At 44.1% G+C, this 22054-nt stretch overlaps 1 long non-coding RNA gene across 1 annotated transcript; it reads left to right on the top strand.

Annotated features, from left to right (window-relative positions):
* Positions 1-11023: 11023 nt before the first annotated feature.
* Positions 11024-17042, top strand: LOC138769695 (uncharacterized). Its single transcript, XR_011359296.1, has 3 exons — positions 11024-11148; positions 15344-15466; positions 16940-17042. It is a non-coding gene; the product is annotated as an uncharacterized lncRNA (long non-coding RNA).
* The last annotated feature ends 5012 nt before the right edge of the window (positions 17043-22054 follow it).

The raw sequence follows: 22054 nt of genomic DNA on the forward strand, positions 1-22054 counted from the left end.
TTTTGCTCAGTATTTTGCAACCAAAACCAGAAGTGTGTGCCTGCATCCCAATTCACCACAGTAGCATACAATGGAAAGTGTGGCCGGAGCTGCTCTTTCCATTGTATGAACTGACAGTTCATTGAATATCGGCCACACAAACCTGACAGTGTTTTTGTGCGGAGGCTTGGAATCCCGTCCAGAGAGTATACTATGTGTATGCACTTTGGACAGGATTTCATTCATTGAATGGAACATATCTGTTGAATTAATCACAGCCGTTGTTGCAACAACGGCCGTGATTAATTCCAATAATTCATTGTGTGAACATAGCTGTTTCAGAGGTCCTGGCATCCTCATGAATGTGCCAAGAGATTCAAAATACCACTCGTCCTTCTCAGCACAGATGCCGAGAAGGCTTTTGATAGGGTGGCCTGGGACTTCCATACAGAAACACTGCTGAGGTTTGGTTCCCCCCTAATTCATCACAGCTATCATGTCCTCATACACAGAACCATCAGCCAGAATACGGGTTAAGGACACCCTGTCAGAACCGTTTATTATTCGGAAGGGAACTGGGCAAGGTTGCCCTCTATCCCCCACCATTTTTATTCTAACAATGGAGCTCCGGAACCTTGCTCCCTTCACGTGACCTGATACAACAATTATATACTTAGGTACCCTAATACCCTGTGACCTGCACGTGCCCCATGCAGAAGTAACGTATATATACGTTCCTGACTTCAGGGGCTTTTGATGTGTGCGGGACCGCTGCAGTGAGAGCGGCCCTGCACACATCAGTGTGTCTGGGACGGAAGACAATGACAGGCAGCTGCGATCTATAGCGATTGCAGCGTTTAAGGTAGTCAGTGACAGGAAGGACAATCACCTGTCACTGACTGCTCCACTTACCTCTGTCCTGTCGGATCGGTGTTTTGTGTATTAAGTCTGCTTTCAGGCAGGCTCTATGCACAGAATGCCAATAACACTGATCTATTCTATGCTATGGCATAGCATAGATCAATATATGCAGTCTAGTGACTACATGTTTTACAGTGAATAAAAGTGTAAAAAAAAAGTGTAATAAAAAAGGTTTTTAAAAGTATTTAAAAAACCCTTATAACCCCCAAATAAAAGTTTAATATACCTCCTTGCCCATTACAAAAATAATATGTAAAATAAATAAATATTATCGTATCGTAACGTGCGGAATTGGCCAATCTATTAAAATATAACATTGTTCCCGCACAGTAAATAGTATAAACAAAAATAAAATAAAATAAAATTATATTATCATATATATTATAAAAATTTTTTTTATAAAAAGCAATTTTTTTTTTACATCAATATGATATTAATGATATTATTATAAACTAGAGACCATGGTGTAAAAATGACACCCCAACCAGCCCTGTAGGTGGAAAAATAAAAGCGCTATGGCTCTTAGAAGACGGGAAGGAACATTGCATTCATTTGGCCCGAACATCCGTGCATCAATAACCTCGGTTATGTAGGGGTTTGGAAAAAAAAAATATAAAAAAATTATCCAAAATAATTTGAAATATTTTCAAAAGTAAGAAAAAATACAAAAATAAATTGTTTTAAATAAATGTATGAATAATTAAAAGGTAAAGCTTACCCTGGTGAATGAGGACCATTAATAGACAGACAAGTAATGGAAGAGTGCTCATCTTTGAAGCTGATGCAGGACAGTGCTGTGTTCTTCTTGCTGATGGGACGACTAGAATGTGATTTGTACAGTAGATGGGTGGTGGGTAGTCTGTTATATATGGATGTTTGTCCTTACATCAGGCAGGTAATACTGCCTTCAGGCAGGTAGATTTTGAGCTTATTCTATTTCCTTCTTGTTCTCAGACCGGTATGGTTGGTTTATTTAGAGAACGTTTCATGCAGGGAAAAAAAAACCATCTATTGGATCACAGAAGTTTTAGTGAAGCAACTGTTGGAGTTGGCACTTACTCCTGCATTAAGGGTTTACTTCCTGGATAACATGGTGATGTCACTTCCTGGATAACATCAGGGCCGTCTTACCCATTGGGCATGGTAGGCGGCTGCCCGGGGGCCCTTACGTCCTAGGGGGCCCCTGCCCGCTGTGACATACCCGTATTTTTCGTTTTATAAGACGCAGTTTTTTTCCTCCCAAAGTGGGAGGAAAAATTAAGTGCGTCCTATAAAGCGAAGACGGCTCCCAAGCAGTGCTGAGCACCGCAAGGAAGCCATCCCGCCCGCCCCTGTTGCCGCTCACTATGCATATGCATAGGGAGCGGCCCTGAGCGACCCCCTCCGCCCACCCAGCCCACCCCTTCTATCGCCGCTCAGCTGAGCCGATCAGAAGCCCAGGAAAGTGCAATGAGCAGCACTTTCCTGGGCTTCTGATCGGCTCAGCTAAGCGGCGATAGGCGGGGCGGGCGGGGTGGGCGGTCCCGGAGCTCACCTGTCCGCCGGCCCCAGCAGCTGATGCTTCCCGGCAGCGCGCTCCCGTCATCCTCCGGGCACAGGCAGTGGGGTACAGAGACGCTGCCTGTGTCCCGGATGTGTCGTGCAGCCTCCATCATTCATGATAGAGGCTGCAGGACACTTCCGGCACAGGCAGTCTCTCTGTACCCCACTGCCTGTGCCCGGAGGATGACGGGAGTGCGCGCTGCCGGGAGACATCAGCTGCTGGGGCCGGCGGACGGGTGAGGAACTGGTTTGTTGTTTTTCTGTTCGGCAGGGGGGATTGGCTACTATGGGGGGCACTGGCTACTATGGGGGCACTGGCTACTATGTGGGGGCACTGGCTACTATGGGGGGCACTGGCTACTATGGGGGGCACTGGCTACTATGGGGGGATTGGCTACTATGGGGGGCACTGGAAGTGACATCACCATGTTATCCAGGAAGTGACATCACCATTTTATCCAGGAAGTGACATCACCATTTTATCCAGGAAGTGACATCACCATGTTATCCAGGAAGTGACATCACCATGTTATCCAGGAAATGAAGCCTTGATGCATTAGTAGGTGCAGGGAACAGTGGCATAGCTACCATAGAGGCAGGGGGCCCTAAGAAGAAGGTAAGAGCCGCCCTGTGTCCTTCTTAACCCCTTATGTACTGCAGTGTGTAAGGGTACTATTACACGAAGTGATTTTTTGACCATCAACGATTAACGAACTCAAACGACCGCTATGGCAAACAGCCAATATAAGTGTATATTGGTGATTTATATAACTTGGGGGGGGGGGGGCAATACAATACTTTAATATAGAAATTTTCACTGGACTTTTCCTTTAAAGGGGTCCTCCGGCCCACCCGTACTTATCAGATATGGCTGGAGAGGGGGTGGTTATGGATGCTGAAGGTCACTTACCTCCCCGGTTCAAGTGCCGGATCCCGGATAGCGGTGCCCCGTCCCTCCGTCCCGTGGCCGCTTCCTGGTCTGAGCTGCCGCACAAGACGTGACGTCTCCAGGCAGCTCAGCCATTCAGTGGCCGAGGCGAGACTCCGTTACGGCAGGGCCGGAGTACCCCTTTAAGTACTCTCTTATAACTTTTAATGATATACCAAGCTTTATAGCACAGTACAGTCTATGGAAGATGTGTAAATGGTATTAGCGGACTTAGGCATCCACTTAGTAAATCAGGTTCATAATCAGAGAGAAATCTGTGTGTAATTTTACACCATGGACTTCCCACAATGTCAATCAGCTGATTCACCTTCTATGACCCATAGGGTGAGATTTATCAAACTGGTACAAATGAGAATTGACTCAGTTGCCCCTAGCAACCAATCAGATTCCATTTTTCATTCCTCAGAGATTCTTTGAAAAATGAAAGGTGGAATCTGATTGGTTGCTAGGGGCAACTAAGACAATTCTACTTTACATCAGTTTGATAATTCTCCCCCATAGTGTTTTTTATTTTGTCATCTACAAAGCCATATAATGGCCTACTTTTCATTGACACTCCTTAGCAGCTTAGAATATACTAACCTGCCAATATAGGCCAAAGGAGTGAATACAGGGTATAACAGGGACTGAACAAAGGGTAGATCGGGGCAGGGGTCGCCCTTTTTAGGGCGAGTGCCCCGACAGTTCCCTGTGCGAGAAGGGGTAGTGACCAACACGCACACACAACAAGGGCGTAGTAGGGTTAAAATTAACTCCTGATTGGTCACAACCTGTTACTGGCACTGTCTACTGAGGAGATACCAGCGAGACTACGGGACGACAGACTGGTGAGAAACAACCGGTTTTTTTTCCATACATCCCGGCTGGGACTGTGTAGCTTGAGCTGAATTGTGGACTGGTGTAAATACGGATTGTACTGTACTTGTTTTCTGTTATGTGGGGTTCTTTTGTGTTCTTAGGAAATCGAATAAAATTAGAGTTTTAAAGGTGTGCACCCCTAATATATTGATTTAGTTTTGGTGTAGAAAAGGCCTCCGACAAGGTCTTTTACCCATACGCCATCCTTTGGTTCTTCTGAACTCAAGATCATGACATTTGCCGGTGAAGTTCTTTTTAGCACTATCCTCCCCTAGACATTCCTTTTCTCTGACGTCTAGGCCTACGGTACTTACTTGCGCTGCACTTCGGCCTATTTTCAGCCTTAGTGACCAAGAATTTTTCTTAGTTTTTTCATTGTCCCCTTCAAGGAGCCATAACTTTTTTTTTTTTGTTGTTGACATAACCATATGAGGGCTTGTTTTTTGCTTCACCACTTTGACTTTTTAATGACAAAAGTTTGCGATCCATGTACCTTATTATCTTTTATTAACCCTTTTTGGGTGGATAATACACATTAAGGCTATGTTCACACTAAGTCAAACTACAGCCGTAGTCCTCGCCGCAGAACTACAGCCGTAGTTTTGAGTGGCGGAACATAACCTTACTTTCAATGGGATCCCGGCCGGAGCGTACACATATCGTACACGCTCCGGCCGGGATCCCATGCGGTGCCGGAAAAAACTGACAGGTCAGTTTTCTGCGGCCGCAATTCAGTGAATTCCGACCGCAGAAAGACCTGTCAGTTCACACAGTGAAGCGAGTGGCTCCGCTCAGAGCTCTACAATATATTTACTATGCTATCACTGCATGCTGAATAATGGAGATTTAGGCTATGTTTACACAACGTATGAGACCGGCCGTTCCGTGACCCCGGCCGGATTACGGAACTGCCGGTCTCTGGCCGGATCATCTCTTACCGGCCGGGTGATCTTTCCGGCCGGTAAGAGATGATCCGGCCAGAGACCGGCAGTTCCGTAATCCGGCCGGGGTCACGGAACGGCCGGTCTCATACGTTGTGTGAACATAGCCTAAATCTCCATTATTCAGCATGCAGTGATAGCATAGTAAATATATTCCCAGGGAGGGTCACTATAATTAGAGTGATACCAAAATTGTATAGTTTTCTCTTATAGAGTTTTACTACTTTAGCACAATAGAAACAACAAAATAAATCTATATTAAAAAACTTGCCACAATCGTCGCGCGAAAGTCCGGCCGCCCGCAGCCCGGCCCCCCGCTCATCCGCAGCCCGGCCCCCCGCTCATCCGCAGCCCCCTGCGCCGGCTCGATCGCCACCCCCGCCGCTGCTCCGATCGCCCCCCCCGGGCGGCGCAGGGGGCTGCGGTTGACCGTGGGGTCGGGCTGCGGATGAGCGGGGGGCTGGGCTGCGGGGGCGCGATCGCAAAACGATCGCAAAATTTTTTTGCGTACGATATATCGTACCGTCTAAACGCTCGTTATGAAAAAAAAATCGTTACTCCGACATCGTTAATCGTACGATCGGGCCAATTATTGTTTCGTAAACCCAGCATAAGGGTGATCAACGCACCTGAAACACGTTGAAGTGTTCTCAGTGGTTCTGATCTTGGCCACCACTTAGGTATTTTATCAAAATAAAGCACTCGTACATATTCTCAGCAGTTCAGGACTGCTGGAGTGTGCTTGCTGATTTGACTCCTGTCAGTGAGACAAGACTCATCCCTGAGAAAGGGTTTAGGTGCCCAGTAACATAGTACAGACCATGCTCCTCACTCAGTCTTCCTTGCTATGTCTCCATGGACTTTGTATGTATTATACTGTCTGTTGATCAGGAGACCAGAAGGCAGTGCGTCACTGTTTGGATTTCAAACTTGATGGATTGAGGGAGCATCGGAAGATACTGTCACACAGGAAGAAGAGTCCTGAGAGTCCTACTGAGACTGCAAAATGTACTTGTAAAGTCTAATGGACATTGTGGTAAAGAATATGCTACATATAAGCATGTCTGACAAGTTGGTATGGAATCCAGCAGCTATGTGTAAGCAGGAATGCAGTATCGGCCATAAGGCCCACTGAGTTTATAGTCTCAGGAGGCAGATTTGCATATTCCATGTAGTAACCGTAAATAATATCCCGCGTTTCCTGCTACACACCCCGGACTTCATTGATACCAGCAAATGCCAGCAGACACTGTTATATATAATGACTTCTCTTTTAAACAGAACACAGGGTGCGATGGTGGTGTGACCGTGAATAAGATCGCCTCAAGCACTTAAAACACATGATGATGCAAATGTCAGGTTATTTTGATCTGCAAAAGCAATAGACTGAAGAATTTTATACAAAATGTGTGGACCTGAATATTTTGTCACCGCCAAGTTCCCACTAAACTTGCTCCCCATAAGATTCTTGCTTCACCCAGTACTAGGAACTTTCTATAGAAATAAGGTTAAAAAATAATTCAGCAAATGTTATTTTTTTTAAAGCGACTCTGTACTCACAATCTGACCCCCCCCCCAAACCGCTTGTACCTTGGGATAGCTGCTTTTAATCCAAGATCTGTCCGGGGGTCCGTTCGGTAGGTGATGCAGTTTGACAATAACAGGACAGATCTTGGATTAAAAGCAGCTATCCCAAGGTACAAGTGGTTTGGGGGGGACAGATTGTGGGTACAGAGTCACTTTAACTTTATATAAAACAACTAAAAATGCTAAGGCCTCTTCAACACGACGTTTGAGTTCATATTTACAGTCAGGAAATACTTTCAGGAGGCTTCAGGAAAGCATCAGTATTTCCTGACCATAAATAAAAAAACATACTCACCTACAGTGCCCTCCTCTGACTTTTTCCTCTCCCTTCCTGCAATGCTAGCAAGGGGTTCGGGGTAGAGAGCGGCCTCCTGTAGCCAGGTGCATAATGCTGCCTCCGGGCTAGAAGAGTTATTGACAGAGCCAATGCCCCCTGATTAAAGTGACTCTGTACCCATAATCTGACCCCCCCAAACCCCTTGTACCTTCGGATAGCTGCTTTTAATCCAAGATCTGTCCAGGGGTCCGTTCGGCAGGTGATGCAGTTATTTAAACTTGCAGCCCGTGCCAAACTGGAGTATCTGTGCCCTAACTTTGCACCACCCCTCCGTCCCTCCTCCCCACCCTCTTCATCATTAGGAATGCCACTGGAACATTTTCTCCATGCTGAACATTGCACAGCTGCTTAACGATCCAGTCCATATGCCGGGCTGACACAGGTGGGGAATAGGAGGCAATCTGCCTGGAGCATTCCTAATGATGAAGAGGGTGGGGAGGAGGGACGGAGGGGTGGTGCAAAGTTAGGGCACAGATACTCCCCTAGGGCACAGGGCTGCAAGTTTAACAGTTGTTTTTTAGGACAATAACTGCATCACCTGCCGAACGTACCCCAGGACAGATCTTGGATAAAAAGTAGCTATCTGAAGGTACAAGTGGTTTGGGGGGGTCAAATTGTGGGTACAGAGTCGCTTTAAGGCCAGGTTCACACTACGTATAACACTGACCGTTCTGTGTAAATCGGCAACAACGGTCGTGATTATTACGAAACTTACGTAGTGTGAACATAGCCTACAGAGGTATTCCTGGAAAAATCAATTCCAGGATAGGTGAAAAGTAGGAGATTGCGGGGGGTCCAACCTCTGTACCTCCCACCAATCTTCATATCGGGAGTCAGAAAACAGTAAGTGCCATGTTTTCCATGATAACTAAAAAGAATAAAATAATCAATTTAAATTGCAACCTTGGTTTATATCAAAACTACTGTTGATTTCAATTTTGAAAGTTATATCGACAGGCAGGGCTGTGGAGTCGGAGTCGTGGAGTCGGAACTAGTTTTGGCTGGAGTCGGAGTCGGAAAAAATGTACTGACTCCGACTTCAGCTTTTACATTTTTTTTATTTTTTTTTACAACAATTTTAAATTGAGTTTTGATATGAATTTTATAAGTTTGCTTATCAATATATATTATGAGCAATAATTAGATAAGGGGGGTTTGAGGAAAAGTTGTCGGTCACTATTTGGCAGTTTGTTTCTGAGCTGGAAGAGTCCATTGTGTGGGGGGAGATCTGTGCTGTTCTCTTCCTGGATGCTGGATGATTGTATTTCAGCAGTAGTGTAATATGAAGATATCCTGTGTAATATAGAGGAGGAGAAGACATAAGTAGTGTAGCAGTAACCTCTGTCCTCAATGTGGTGTTTTTCTTCTGTGTTCTATGGCTGCAGCTGTGTGTGTGTGTGTGTGTGTGTGTGTGTGTGTGTGTGTGTGTGTGTGTGTGTGTGCTATGGCTGCCGCAGACTGTGTGTGTGTGTGTGTGCGCGCGCGCTATGGCTGCAGCAGGCTGTGTGTGTTCTATGGCATGCCCCCACACCCAAAATGACACCTCTATATCACTATGTGTGACTTCTCTATATCCCTATGTGTGACCCCTCTCTATATCACTATGTGTGACCCCTCTCTATATCACTATGTGTGACCCCTCTCTATATCACTATGTGTGACCCCTCTCTATATCACTATGTGTGACTTCTCTATATCACTATGTGTGACCCCCTCTATATCACTATGTGTGACCCCTCTCTATATCACTATGTGTGACCCCTCTCTATATCACTATGTGTGACTTCTCTATATCACTATGTGTGACCCCCTCTATATCACTATGTGTGACCCCTCTCTATATCACTATGTGTGACCCCTCTCTATATCACTATGTGTGATCCCTCTCTATATCACTATGTGTGACCCCTCTCTATATCACTATGTGTGACTTCTCTATATCACTATGTGTGACCCCCTCTATATCACTATGTGTGACCCCTCTCTATATCACTATGTGTGACTTCTCTATATCACTATGTGTGACCCCCTCTATATCACTATGTGTGACCCCTCTCTATATCACTATGTGTGACCCCTCTCTATATCACTATGTGTGACCCCTCTCTATATCACTATGTGTGACCCCTCTCTATATCACTATGTGTGACCCCCTCTATATCACTATGTGTGACCCCTCTCTATATCACTATGTGTGACCCCTCTCTATATCACTATGTGTGACCCCTCTCTATATCACTATGTGTGACTTCTCTATATCACTATGTGTGACCCCCTCTATATCACTATGTGTGACCCCTCTCTATATCACTATGTGTGACTTCTCTATATCACTATGTGTGACCCCCTCTATATCACTATGTGTGACCCCTCTCTATATCACTATGTGTGACCCCTCTCTATATCACTATGTGTGACTTCTCTATATCACTATGTGTGACCCCCTCTATATCACTATGTGTGACCCCACTCTATATCACTATGTGTGACCCCTCTATATCACTATGGCTGATCTCTATATTACAGGGATCTGGCATTGTTAGCAGTGTTTCTGTGTGTATGGTGAATATTTAGTTAGAAACATAGAAGATTGTCAGCAGGAAAAGATCACCTGCTCCATCTAGTCTAGTTGTGAGTTGTTCAGGACATGGAGGCTGGAGACTGGCTGCATCCACTGCACACACAGGAGAAGCTGCTTTATATACAGTATTCCTTTATTCACTCAGAAGTCGCCTCAGGATCATGTAGGACATTAGGGAGAAGCTGCTGAGCCAGTGTGATAAATAACTCCCCTGACTGGCCATTTATGAAGGAGCAGGAGGCGGAATCGGAGTTGGGAGTCGGAGTCGGTCCTGATAAAATTCAGAAGTCGGAGTCGGAGCTGCGGCTTACCGACTCCACAGCCCTGCCAACTTTAATGACTGCCAATATGCCTTTTCACAGCAGTGATTAAGTGTCCCTAAGGGGATCACACTGACAGCCGGCCCCTGCTGTTTCTACCAGGGCTATAGAAACCTCCATTCCAGTTAAATTAACCCTTTATATGTTGCAGTCATGATGCAGTACTTACCCATCAGCTTCCAAATGAAGCGACTGCTGGTGCCAATGGATTTCCATGGCAGCAGGGGGGGCTTTATGAAAGCTCCCAGGCCTACCATAGATGCCTGCATACCCAGCCATGTCTACATTATACTGACAGTTTGAATACACTGCACAAGAGGACTAGAGTAGTGATCTAATGATCCCTGCAGAAGACCCCTTGTTGGACAAAAAAAAAAAGTAAAAATAAAAAATACATAAAATAATTTGTAATAACCACTCCCCTCCTTTAAATAAACAGTACATTTTTCCTTTCATCTACGTAAGGTAAGGACCTGAACAATAACATTATTGTATTTATAGCCCTGCAGTTCCCGACACTACCAGTGGTGGCAGCAGAGGGCCTTGTCTCTCCTTACTGCTGCGAGGCATCGGAAGTATGTTTGCAAATAAAAACTATATAAAAATTATAAGTTGTATTACAGAGTAATAAAACCAATGTGTAAGCAAAAAAAAGAAGTTAGTGTCAGTCTCCGGAATACCCCTTTAAGGCCCAGATTATATACTGGAACTGTTTAGAGAAAATCCCCATATAAAACTAGTTCCTCACATGGACAGAGGTGGCAGCAGAGAGCACCATGTCAGACTGAAAAGAATCCACCACTTCCTGCAGGACATACAGCAGCTGATAAGTACTGTAAGATTTATTTATTTTTTTGTAACTTTCTGACACCAGTTGATTTTAAAGCTTTTTTTCCGGAGTACCCCGCTTCTTCCCCCTTTTATTAAGAATTCACTTATTTTCAATGGCAAGTGTTGCTTGACACCTGTCTGTCTTTCTCCGCCACCTGTGTCCTGCTGAAGGCTCCCCGGGGATCGCTGCCTGCTGTCTGTTATTGTGAAGAACATAGTGAGAAGGTGACACCTTATATCAGAACCATCCACCATGAGACTCCTACTGCTCCTCTGTGTTCCGGCCATACTGATATCTACAGGTAAATGGTTTATCATCATCAGGACTAGAGACGAGTACTAATATTCTATTATGGTACAGTATATTTAGGTATGGCAGATGCAGCAGAGCTGGGTTCACCCTCCGCACACCTCATAGATTACATACGTTTGCAGGATTTACCACTTCCGAGACAAATCCAGCTCTGCTACATTTGTTCTCCATTCATATGTAGCAGCGTTGGTGTTACTATACTAGTTTATTTTACCATTCAATGCTTTGTTTGGTAATCCAGTGAAGCCATAACAGCATTATAGGAGTTGTGGTATATTATATTACTGGTATATTATACTGGTGGGGAACCTTCTGTCCCTTTAGAGCTTCAGTCTGCCCCCCACCCCCACCATCATACACCATCATACAGATACTACTTGATAGACAGGTTCCCCAGCACCAGTGTCCACACAGCATACATAAAGATTTGCACCTTTTCAATGTTTTAAATGAATATACTATGAAATTTGTAGCCCCCCCCCCTACTTTTTTAAGTTATGATAACCGCTTACTAACGTAAAGGCTATGTTCACACACAGTAAATTAAAAGCAAAATACAGCAGTAAAAATAGATTTAAAAATAATTAGTATACAGTGGCGCCTTGGATTACGAGCATAATTCATGCTTGTAATCCAAATCCACTCTTAAACCAAAGCAAATTTTCCCATAAGAAATCATAGAAATGCAGACAATTGGTTCCACACCCCAAAAATAATGATTTTTAAAAATTCTGAATAACATTTAAAACAGATGAAACAAACAATGAGAAACAGCTGAATATGTGATATTATAAGTTACTGTACAGTATAGCAATCAGCATGTGGAGTATAATGTATAGTAAGTGCATAAGAATGAAAATACAGCTGCAAGTTGTATATACAGGATGGAACTGCAGATCCCCACAATGCAGTAGCGTAGTACAACAGGCTAGAATAGAGAAGCAGGGCTGCTGTCAGAGTTCTGTGTGGTTCACCATGGACCAGGAATTGAGAATCAGGGAGCTGTGCAGGAGGACAGTGACACAAAACTTTTCTTTACAGCAGTATGAATGGCAGAGTGTGAGTGCAGGCAGATTATAGCAGCAGTGTGTATAGCTGAGTGTGAGTGCAAGCAGATTATAGCAGCAGTGTGTATAGCTGAGTGTGAGTGCAGGCAGATTGCAGCAGTGTGTATAGGTGAGTGTGAGTGCAGGCACATTACAGCAGCAGTGTGTATAGCTGAGTTTAAGTGCAGGCACATTATAGCAGGAAAGGAGAGGATGGGAAACACAAGGGCCTGACAGACTGCAAGGAGCATGAAGGAATGAGCAGGGCAGAGGTGGGCACAGTATAGCAGCACTCTCTGTTGGGGAGAGAGGGGTTACAGCTATGAAGAGATTACCTCCACAGTCCTGTCCCCTGATGCAAGCCCCAGCCTGAAGTGGATCTGATATGATTTGGAAGGTGAGGGAGACTTCCTGGGTCAGAGTACAGTGCTGTAGACCCTGCTGTGCAGACCATGCCCCTCCCCCACTCGCCCTCCCACCCAGTACAGGGAGCTCCAAAGGTGCGTTTACACAAAACGATAATTGGCCCGATCGTATGATTAACGATGTCGGAGTAACGATTTTCTTTTCATAACGATCAGCATTTAGATGGTACCATATATTGTACGGAAGATTCGTTTTGAGATTGCTAAAGCCTATCTCACACATTGGTTAAATCGGCGAACGACTGTTTACATGGTACGATTTGCGAATTTTTTGCGAACGACTATTTGAGAACATGTTGTAAGATCAAAACGAACGATTTCTCGTTCGTCGTTTGATCGTTCGCTGCGTTTACACGTACGATTATCGTTCGAATTCGATCGCGCAAATTCGCACGATAATCGTTACGTGTAAACGCACCTTTACACCAAAGCAATGCTCTTAATCCATGTTACAATTTTTAAAATCTGTGAGCTCTTCCTGCAAAACGCTCTTAAACCAAGTAGCTCTTAAACCAAGGTACCACTGTATGTGTTACATTAAAGACTATGGACGTGTCAAGGTGCGTTTACACGTAACGATTATCGTGCGAATTTGTGTGGTAACAATCGAATTCGAACGATAATCGTATGTGTAAATCGAGAAATCGTTCATTTTGATCTTTCAACATGTTATCAAATCGTCGTTCGCAAATAAATCGTTACTCTGACATCGTTAATCGTACGATCGGGCCAACCCCGAAAACCCCAAATTTCTTCTAAAATGTGTGCACCGTTGGCTGTTCTTAGAAATACTTTATTTCAGCAAATTATAAGATTAATAATACAGCTGCGTTTTATACCTATTATACTGTCGTGTTTTGCTTCAATTTTATTTTGAGTACAAAAAAAAAAACTGCTAAAAAAAGAGTCTTTCTACAGATTTGATTATACCTCTAAGCAGTCAAATACACGTCTAATTTTTGTAATGCAAAAAGGTAGGAACATATCTTAAAGGGGTACTCTGAAGACTCAAGAAAATATTCTTTGGGGTTTTTTGGCTACTACATTGCTTAAATAAAGTTCTATTACTTTTTGTAAAAAAAGTGTAGCTTTTAATGTACAGATATACTTCCATTAAGGGGCAACGCAGCACCCTCTGCTGCCACCAACGTTTGTGTCGGGAACTGCAGGGCTGTCTAAGGGTCCTATTCCACAGAGCAATAATCGGCCGCATCGGCCTGATTCGGACGATTATCGCTCTGTGGAATAGAGACACCGATCAGCCGATGATCGTGTCATTGGCTAATCGTTTATTAAGGTTAAAACCTAAAATCATTGGGCACCGACCGCGCATCACTGTGTGGAATAGCTTTGATGCAGCCTGTCTGAGCTGACAGACCACTCAGCCAATCACTGGCCAGGACCGCCGCGGCCAGTGATTGGCTGAGGGGTCTGTCAGCTCAGACAGGCCGTATCAAAGCTGCTGCTGCGCGCAGCGCGGAAGGAAGAAGGAACACCGGAGCAGCCCTGCAACATGTTTAGGTAAAGTATGGTGTTTAAACAAGGGCTGCAAGGACATTAGTAACGATGTCCCTGCAGACCTCGCTAAACGATTATTGGGCCGTGTAATAGACCCAGTAAACAAGCGCCAATCTAGCATATTTGCGCCCATTTACAATATTGATCAGGCCCCAATCGGCCCGTGGAATAGGACCCTAAGCCCTTGTGTAATGTATATTCTTATTGCTTCTAGCAGAGTAAGCAATGAGAGCAATCACCGCTCACTGTGCAGAGGCCGCCGGACAACATGATCATGCTGGGTAGCCTTCCTTCCACCTATCTATTGTGTATAATAATCTATATTACATGGGGAGCAACAGGACATTGCTCTGTATATAGCGCTGTCCAGCAGAGCAAGGGATCAGGAACCGCAAGGCTTAGATAGCCCTGCAGTTCCCGACACAACTGTTGGTGGCAGTAGAGGGGACTGTCCGCTGCTACTAAACATAAGTAGATTACGTTAGAAACTATACATTAAAAAAAAGTCATATAACAAAGTAATATAACTTTATTAAAGCAATATATTTAGTCTTGGGAGTACCCCTATATCTCTGCCATATGGTGGTTTTACACAGACTGATGTATCGTTCGAATTTGCACTATAACTGTCGAATTCGAACAATAATCGTACGTGTAAACGCAGCGAACAATCAAGTGACGAGCGAGAAACCGTTCATTTTGATCTTTCAACATGTTCTCAAATCGTCGTTGATCGTTCACAAAAAATTCGCTGATCGTTCCGTGTAAACATTCTTTCAACGATTTCACCTATGTGTGAGATAGGCTTAAGCGATCGCAAAACGATCGCATAACGATTTATACGATGTATCGTTCCGTCTAAACGCTAAACGTTATAAAAAAAACAATGTTCATTCAAAATCGTTAATCGTGCGATTGGGCGAATTATCGCTCCGTGTAAAAGTACCATTACAAGTGTCTAATAAGACTAACATTTAGTTCATTGGGGCAAATTTGCTTATGTACTGTAACATATCTCTAAGCTTTGTTAATTAAGTAGATTGTTTAGCAGTCCTATGTAAAAACATAGATTGTGAACTCACTATGAGGTAGGACAAGTGACAAAACCAGCTCTGCGTCACCTGTGTATTGATCAACTAAATGTCCACATAGACTTCTACAGTCCATTGGATGTAATTAATTCTACTCCATCTAGGTTCCTGCCTTCATTGTGAAACCTGCCATGCATCTGGTGACACCGCAAAGGATTGTTATGGAGGAAGCAAGCTGTGCAAAAGAGAGGAATTGTGTCTCATTTTGCACATCCAGACATATGATTGTAAGTGTGTGACACATCTATCATTTCTGGGCTGGAGAAGTCCAACCCCGTGGCATAGCTCCATAGTGGCAGGGAAGGCAGTTGCTTTGGGGCCCATGCTGGAGGGGGGCCTGAGGGAGAAGGTAAGAGTGTGTGTCCTTCTGCTTAACCCCTTATGCACTGCAGTGTGTTAGTGACCCAATGCTTACTTACATGCTGCAACACAAAAAAAGGGTTAACAAGAAAAAGACTGAGATCTCTCCTTCACTGCACTGATAACCTCTGACCTCTGTTCTCCAGCTGAACAATGGAGTAGGAAAGGAAAATGTGCAGAGCTCCATGCAGGGGTCAGAGGTTATCAGTGAATGAGCAGTAAAGCGAATATCTCTTTGTCTTCTGAGCTTTGGGTCACTTACACATTGCTGTATATAAGGGGTGAAGCCGAACGTAGTCTGCTCCTGCACCTATGTATTTATCCATAAGGGCTCCTAATGGGCCCTTACAGGTAAAAAACAGTGGACTGTCATAGCAAGCAGCCCCATTGGCTCTATGCTCTGCTAGTCACTCTTGCGGCTGCAGCCAGGATTATGCAATAGATTTTATTTTTTGGCCACATCACAGAGCATATACTATATATATATATATATATATATATATATATATATATATATATATATATATACGCAGTGCTTTGTGTTGTGCGTAGGGGATGGGGGCCCCTTAAAATTTTTTGCTATGGGGCCCTATGAATCATAGCTACACCCCTGGTCCGACCAAAATGAAAATCCAGGACTTGCAGGGTAGTGCAGAAACATAATGAAGAAGCTATACTCACCTGTCCCTGTGTCCTCCCAGCACCATGCCAGAGGCTCGCTGGCTGCTACCATACTCCAAGTTTTCTCTGGTTCTGGCATCTTTAAGACCTAGCAGGGGCCCGCTCATCCAGTCAGTGACTGCAGCGGTGTCCCTTTCCAGTTATCATTCCTGAGGCGGGTCATGAAGGCGCAAGAGACCGGTGGAGTTCTGAGTGGTGATGAAGTCCTGCAGGGCACAGGGATGGGTAAGTATAGCTTCTTTGTTTCTTTGTCTTCCCGCTCTTCTCCTTTAAGAATTTCCTGCTGCCTCTAATGGTAAACTGGACCAAATCCACCTTCTCAGTCATTCTCTTCAAAACAAATAGGGGGAGATTTATTAAAGGGTGTAAAATTTAGACTGGTGCAAGCTGCCCACAGCAACCAATCACAGCTCAGCTTTTCTTTCACCAGAGCTGGAAGCTGAGTTGTGATTGGTTGCTGTGGGCAGCTTGCACCAGTCTAAATTTTACACCCTTTGATAAATCTCCCCCATAGTTTTTAATGAACATACAGTAACTGGTATTGCTGTATCTGTAAAAGACTCTGACCTATTCTCTAGGCTGTAGGATATCCAATATATGCAATATACTAAGGCTGATATATTAGGAGAACATATTCACACTTTCTTTCTATTTCTTAGCTGAGAAACAGAGTGCAACCTGGGAGGTCAGGAGGCAATGCTGGAATTCTCATGCTTGCAAGCAAAGTGGTCAAGCATCATCACCAGTGCACAGAATACAATTTAAAACCGATTGTTGTTCTACAGACAATTGTAGAGTACCCCTACCGGAACGTGAGTATGATGTGTGACTCTTCACGTCAGAGATAACCTTGGCTGGGTCTACTGAATACTATTATATGATAGGGGTACTCCAAAGAATTCTCTTTTTAAATCAACTGGTGTCAGAAATTTATACAGATTTGTAAATTACACATAAAAAAAACCCCTCAAGTCTTCCAGTACTTATCAGCTGCTGAATGTCCTGCAGGAAGTGGTGTTTTCTTGTCAGTTTGACACAGTGCTCTCTGCTGCATCCACTGTCTATGTAAGGAACTTTCCAGAGTAGGAGCAAATCCCCACAGAAAACGTTTCCTGCTCTGGACAGTTCCTGACATGGCCAGAGGTGGCAGCAGAGAGCACTTTATTAGACTGGAAAGAATCCATCACTTTTGCAGGACATACAGAAGCTGATTAGTACTGGAAGACTTGATGTTTTGTAAAAGTAGGAATTTACAAATCTGTATAACTTTCTGACACCAGCTGATTTGAAAACTTCTTTTTCCAGAGTGCCCCTTTAAGGAACTGTTTTGTTTAGTGTTCTTTGAAGTGGGGTGGGTGGCTCCTGATTTATCTGGTTGCTTTACAACTAGACCGGAGTTGAAAACACTAGTTCCACTGGACAATCTTATAATATCTTATACCATATTGTAAGAATCTCTTATACCATATTGTAAGAATCTCATATTGTAAGAATCTCTTTATTGTAAATCCCACGATCAGTCTATATCAACAAAAACAAATAGGCTATATCTTAAAATATTCCTTCATTATATCATTATAAAAATGCAGGTAACATGAAAACCTTCCATAGTGTTATTGCAGTAACCTGGGGTTGCTAGGTGCTGGGTGTAACGATTAGGCACTTGTCATGGTGGCCAGGAGTCGTATGCCCACCCCTAGTTATACTGACACACAACTTGGAAGGTAGAACAATTGTATGTGTGAGGAAAGTCGAAAAATTTACTGTAAACGTAAGCGCAATACACAAAAATAGCAGTAGTTTGGCAATAAAGTGGAATATATCAAAAATAGGTATAGTCCTTCTCTTGTAAAGAAAAATGCTTGAGCTGGGTACTTGAGGTATATAGGTATATTGATAGGTTCTGTATACTTTAGCTGGGTTTAGTAGGTTAGGTGAAGGTTTGGCTAGGTCTTGATTTGTAGAACAGGCTATTTAGTAGCAGAACTCTGTCGAGGTCACAGGCTTGTAGGAAATCTTGATAGAAGATACTCGTACTCAAGGTTTACGAGACAGATTACAAAGTGCCAGTCCGGGTAGCACGAGTCCCAGGCTTGCACAATCGGACGTAGCTAGCCACTCAAGGTTCCCAAGTTGGCCGAGTAAAGATCAATGGAGTACTTCGGCTTTGGCTGCTCTTTGCTCCACTGCAGACAAACCTTCTGTTTCTGGAACATCCTGACTTGAAATTATAGTCACCCCAGACGTAGGCAAGGTGTCCCTCAATGGCAGTTCACCCCACCTTTAGGCTTTAGTACTGTATAGTACTGTAATACACCAACTAGCTAGAACTCTTCTCCCAGCACCTCTAGATTAGAAGACTGGATCTGACATAGAGCCCCTGAAAGAGGACCTGGCCTCGAATCCAGGCCCCGGAACAAACTTCTGCAGGAACAACTTTCTTTGTACACTCTTTCTCTGATAATAAACTAGATCTGACTCCCACCTAAGGACCTCCAGGGAAAGGGGTGGACGGGACTTCTCTCCCATTAGTGGGGAAGTTTCTGGAACTAACTATGGGATAGGTTGTGGTGGTGTGTGGTACTCTGGATTGGTGGAACAGTGATCAGAAACAAGTGCATAGTTGCCGTAATACCTACAGCTGTTCACGATACAAAGAAACAGTGAGACACCTAGTGGCATAAAAGTAAAATGCAAACCTTCAGTCAGGAGCATAGGAATACATAAAAATACCTGACGACAGGTTGTTCTAGGATGTAGTGACACACCTGCTCTGGGACACTACATTATAGTATTCCAAGTAATAATACCAACAGGGCATGAGTATATATTTAATACAACTACAAGCAGCCATGCACACTTGTTATAACCAGTGCTCAAAACATAAGGTTACTACCAGGGGCCAGGCCTCCCTACTCACAGGAAAAAGTAAGCCTCTCCCCTAACCCAGGACCAATATTGAGCTGCGAGCCAGTTCTCATAAAATCACTCACCCCTATCACGCTGTGTCAGTGCTTCTCCCCGACGCACATTTTGTGTAATATCCACTTCCTCAGGGGGGCGTGTAAATACTGTCACCATTGACAGCTGTGGATTACGGAGCGTGTGAATAAGGCCTAAGCCATCAGACTGGGGCCCTCACTGTCATCTAAACAGTCTCACTGTGCAAAAGATTGCAATACCAACAGGGTATGAGGTGAAGTATGCTGTTTAGTTTTGGAACCCAATTCATAGAATGGATGCTCTAGAACTGGAAAATTAAAAAGGAGGGCAACTAAACTGATAAGGGGAATGGAGCATCTTGGTTATAAGGAAAGATTAAAAGAATTAAATTTGTTTAGTCTCGAGAAGAGACATTTAGGGGAGATATGATTAACTTATTTAAATATATAAATGGCCCCTACAAGAAATATCCAATGAGGATAATGAGACTTTTTCAATCTTGGGACATGGCCGGTCTTTAAATGTATCTCCTGCAAAAGCGAAATTTGTACCTTCTGCCTGTGCATACAGTTAGTCACTTGTGACCTCTTCTCCAGAATGTTGAAGCATCTCACGTTTAGCAAAGCCACTTTGATGGAGGCCGCCGATATCTGAACGGGCTGAGGAAGCTATCCAAACAGACAAAAGGAGGTATTAGATTCCAATAATAAGAGACAGCAGTAATGTGCCCCTGTAACAAGAAAGAGGAAAGGGACAAAACAAGACAAAAGGGCGGGAAAGGAAATCAAACAGCACAAAAAAGAAGAGGAAAAGGAAGAAGAAAATGTGTTCAACCTATTTGGGGACAAACTGACTAAGAAGGTATTAGAGCTAGGTGCAGCCGGTCCCCACTATCACAAAATATAAACTCTCTTAGGGCATTCCTCGCCGATAGAGGAGAAGAAATATAAAATAAAAAAATTAATCCCCCCATTTGAAAACATAAAAAACATAATGAAGAGCAGAACCCAGCCCCTCGCCAATCTATACTCATAGTAACTTCACTACTCATATTGTACCCGATAACAGCCCCCCTAAAGAACTTTAATATACAGTGGCGCCTTGGATTACGAGCATAATTCGTTCCGGGACCGCGCTTGTAATCCAAATCCACTCTTAAACCAAAGCAAATTTTCCCATAAGAAATCATAGAAATGCAGACAATTGATCCCCCTCCCCCCCCCCCCCCCAAAAAAAAAAAAAAAGATTTATTATTCTAAATAACATAAAAGTAATAAAACAAACATTCAGAAACAGCAGAATGTGTGATATTATAAGTTACTGTACAGTAATGGAGAGGATGGGAAACACAAGGGCGACCAGAGACTGCAGGGAGCATGAAGCAATGAGCAGGACAGATGTGGGCACATACATGCAGTGCTCTCTGTCCGGGGAGAGAGGGGTTACAGCTATGGAGAGATTACCTCCACAGTCCTGTCCCCTGATGTAAGCCCCAGCCTGAAGTGGATCTGCTATGATTTGGAAGGTGAGGGAGACTTCCTAGGTCAGAGTACAGGGCTGTAGACCCCGCTATGCAGACCATGCCCCTCCCCCCTCCCACCCAGTACAGGGAGCTCTTACCCCAAAGCAATGCTCTTAAACCAAGTCACAATTAAAAAACAAACAAACTGTGAGCTCTTAAACCAAGTTGCCAAGTTGCTCTTAAACCAAGGTACCACTGTACCTAGAAACTATTCTACATGACACAGAGATCCTAACTCATCCCCACAAAAGAAGGCAGGGAGACATGAGACAGAAAATCATTTGGCATCATATAAGAAGCAAGAGATCTCAAGCAAGAAAACATAAGACAATCTCCCTGATGAATGTTCAATCTCCGTCATCTGAAGTCGGTCTTATGCGACGAGGCGGCTGCCTTGTTGGGAGTATGGATGTGGGTAGTCAGTCTGGCAAAGACATCTATGGCAAGGCCAGTTCCTTTAAGAATAAAGGTAAGTCCTCTAGAGCTGATAGAGATGGCCGAGCACCGCCAAAGTCCACGCAATCCAAATGCCTTGCAGCTCTCATAATTTCATCTTTGATAATGGTAATGATGAAGTCTGCAGATCACATCATGCGGTTTATTCACATCTATAGGCATGGGACCCAATGTTCTATCTCTAAATCCTCATTTATGGGACGTTTCAGCAGGGAAGAAAAAACGCCTTGAAGCATAGGTATTAGGTCTACTGCTTTAGTGGCTTTTGGAAGCCCCTGTATGTGAATATTATTGTGCCTATTCTGGTTTTCGGAATCTTTTTGCAGGCGATATAGGCGATCTTGAACCGTTAAGGTAGCTTGGATATCGTCAACAGTAGTAGATTATAAGTGTTCGTAGAATTAACCAGACATCTTGGCTTCCACAGCCTTCACTTCTGCTTTCAGCGTACCCAGTTGCTTATTATATGTGCTTTCCAGTCTCTCCACTAATTTTTTCATGTCAAACTTTGTAGGAAGAAACTTAACATGTTTCCTCCAGTCCCACTGTTCCTGCCCATCATTGTAAGTCGCTGAGGGTAGTGGTTGTTTGGGAGCAAGATGGCAGCACCTCCTCTGTTGGAGCAAACGTGGGGGCCAGCGGAGATGGTGAGGAGCCCTCCATGTTGTGGGGATGGAAATGTTCCTTGTCGCTGGGCAGGTGGGCTGACACCCGGCTTGGGTCACCCTCAAGATGTAGCAGAGGGGAAGTGGAAGCTGGTACTGCAGTACCTCCACAGTACCAGCCACAGGAGTGGCGCCGACACCGGGGATTAGGCTGGCACTTGTCCGGGTTGTGGAGCGAAGCCCCTCGC

Source organism: Dendropsophus ebraccatus, chromosome 12 (genome assembly GCF_027789765.1).
Source record: "Dendropsophus ebraccatus isolate aDenEbr1 chromosome 12, aDenEbr1.pat, whole genome shotgun sequence".
NCBI lineage: Eukaryota > Metazoa > Chordata > Amphibia > Anura > Hylidae > Dendropsophus > Dendropsophus ebraccatus.